A 2500-nucleotide genomic window follows, 5' to 3' on the forward strand; every position below is an offset into this window, starting at 1 on the left:
ACCAACATAAATAACGGTGGGCCCTTGTGTGGATAAAACTCCAACTAAAACACAACACGTGTGTGTGTGTGTGTGTGTGTGTTTGTGTGTGTGTGTATGTACGTATGCGTGTGTGTGTGTGTATGTACGTATGCGTATGTGTGTGTATGTCTGTATGTGTATGTGTATGCGTATCGTGTGCATGTGTGTCTGTGTGTGCGTGTGTGCGTGTAAGCGCACACGTATGCGTCCGTGTGTGTGTCTCGGCCTCCCCTATAAATAATGACACGGTCTGGTGTTCTGGTGTGTTCTGTTTTCTCTCGACGGGGGGAGGAGTAGTGAACTCTGGATACTCCATCTCATCTTGGCTGATTCGTTTTGCACCTAATAAATACTTCCACGGCGTTCGCCCGCGCTCGTATATTTACGCGATGACACGGCGGTTTCCAAATCCAACCGACCACGCTTAGGTGAGAGAGTAGTGTGCCATCGGCTGCAGTGGATTCTGGGAGAACTGTCGGACTCGGAGCAATGTCCATGGATCACATGGACTCTCTCCCTCTCTCCTCTCTTTCTCTCTCTCCTCTCCCTCTCTCCTCTCTCCCTCTCTCCTCTCTCTCTCTCTCCGTCTTCCTCTTTCCCTCTCTCTCTTCCTCTCCCTCTCTCTCTCTCTCTCCCTCTCCCTCTCCCTCTCTCTCTCTCTCTCCCTCTCCCTCTCTCTCTCTCCCTCTCTCTCTCCCTCCCTCTCTCTCCCTCTCTCTCTCTCTCCCTCTCCCTCTCCCTCTCTCTCTCCCTATCCCTCTCTCTCTGTCCCTCTCTCTCTCCCTCTTCCCTCTTTCCCTCTCTCTCTTCCTCTCCCTCTCTCTCTCTCTCTCCCTCCTCTCTCTCCTCTCTCTCTCTCTCTCTCTCCTCTCCCTCTCCCTCTCCCTCCTCCCTCTCTCTCTCCCTCTCTCTCTCTCTCTCCCTATCCCTCTCACTCTGTCCTCTCTCTCTCCCTCTTCCTCTTTCCCTCTCTCTCCTTCCTCTCCCTCTCTCTCTCTCTCTCTCTCTCCCTCTCTCTCTCTCTCTCTCTCTCTCTCTCCCTCTCTCTCTCCCTCTCCCCTCTCGCTCTCCCTCTCGCTCTCCCTTCCCTCTCTCCCTCTCTCTGGCGTACTGCACAAGCAGAGCAGATGATGACCTGGAATGTGTTATTTTATGTTATTTATTTCGGCCATTTCGCTGTTGATATACCGCCTTTTAGAACCGGAACCCTAAAGTGTTGGAACACGGAACCTATAACAGCTTTTTTTTTTTCTTTGACGCGTTCTACTATTTGTCTCTCCACAGGGGTTTCCCTCTCTCTCTCTTTCTTTCTCTCTCTTTCTTTAATCCCTGTCTCCCTCTCTCTGTCTCTCTCTCTGTTTCTCTCTCTCTCTGTCTCTCTCCCTCTCTCTGTCTCTCTCTGTGTCCATCTCTCCCTCTCCCTTTCTCTGTCTCTCTCCCTCTCTCTCTCCCTCTCTCCCTCTCCTCTCTCTGTCTCTCTCTCTGTGTCTCTCTCTCTCTCTGTGTCTCTCTCTCCTCTCTCTCTGTCTACTGTATTTATCTGTCTGTTTTCAGAGTGTACCTTACAGAGACACACTGTTTTGTTTTTCCGAAGAGTGTGGTTTCAAGCCGACACGCTTCAACAAACCCAACACCACAACACTTTGGAGCTTTGGTTTGCGTGAGCAATGATTATCTTGTTGATGGTTTGGCAGCGTCAGTTTTGATACAGCTGTGGACCTGGACAAAACAAAAACATGTGCAGCCTTTACCAGGTTTAACCGGTAAACCTTAACTGCTCCTCCTGAGACATCTACTACCCCCAGCACTGTGTCTCCTAAGACACCTGCTTTCCCCATACTATGCCTCTTAAGACTTCGACTGCCCCCTTGCTCCAGTGTCTATTAGTGTCTATTAATTTAAAAAATTCAAAACATATATATATATTTTTTAAATCTTTCTTTCTTTCTTTCTTCTTCTATCACGACGACTGCCAATGGCCCCTGGCCTGAGCTAGATTACTCTTCCTGCTAGAACTGGGGATCTGATGATTCACTTGCTTTAGTAAATGTATCGATTGCAAGTCGCTTTGGAATAAGGCGTCTGCTAAATGCCAAACATGTCAATGTCCCGGGGTTGGTGAAACGCTGCGTTCTGTTTGGAGAGCTGGTTTGGCCCAACATAGACATGGTTCTGGTTCTGTGGTCTGGCCCACAAGGACATAGCGCTGGTTCTGTTGAATAGAGGGTTCAACAACTGATGATCAGAGACTTGAATTGGAATTTGGTGAGGCTGCATTCTCATTTTAGGCACCGAAATTGTGGAATGCACTGCCAGTTTACAGTAGAGATGCAACCTCAGCACATTATGTTCAAGTCAAGACTAAAAATCCATCTTTTAATATTGCCTTTAAATGACAAAATTATACAATATGATTATATAATGATGGAGCACTTTGAGCTGCAACTTTTGCAGGAAAAGCGCCATACAAATAAAAAGT

The 2500-nt window shown here is 48.0% G+C and overlaps 1 protein-coding gene across 1 annotated transcript in view; it reads left to right on the top strand.

The window, feature by feature from the left end:
- The window catches only part of fndc1 (fibronectin type III domain containing 1), a gene marked incomplete at both ends in the record, with an annotated part of 53568 nt that overhangs the window by 29090 nt on the left and 21978 nt on the right, over positions 1-2500 (top strand).

The sequence above is a fragment of the Nansenia antarctica genome (genome assembly GCF_963989245.1).
Source record: "Nansenia antarctica genome assembly, chromosome: 6".
In the NCBI taxonomy this organism is placed as follows: domain Eukaryota; kingdom Metazoa; phylum Chordata; class Actinopteri; order Argentiniformes; family Microstomatidae; genus Nansenia; species Nansenia antarctica.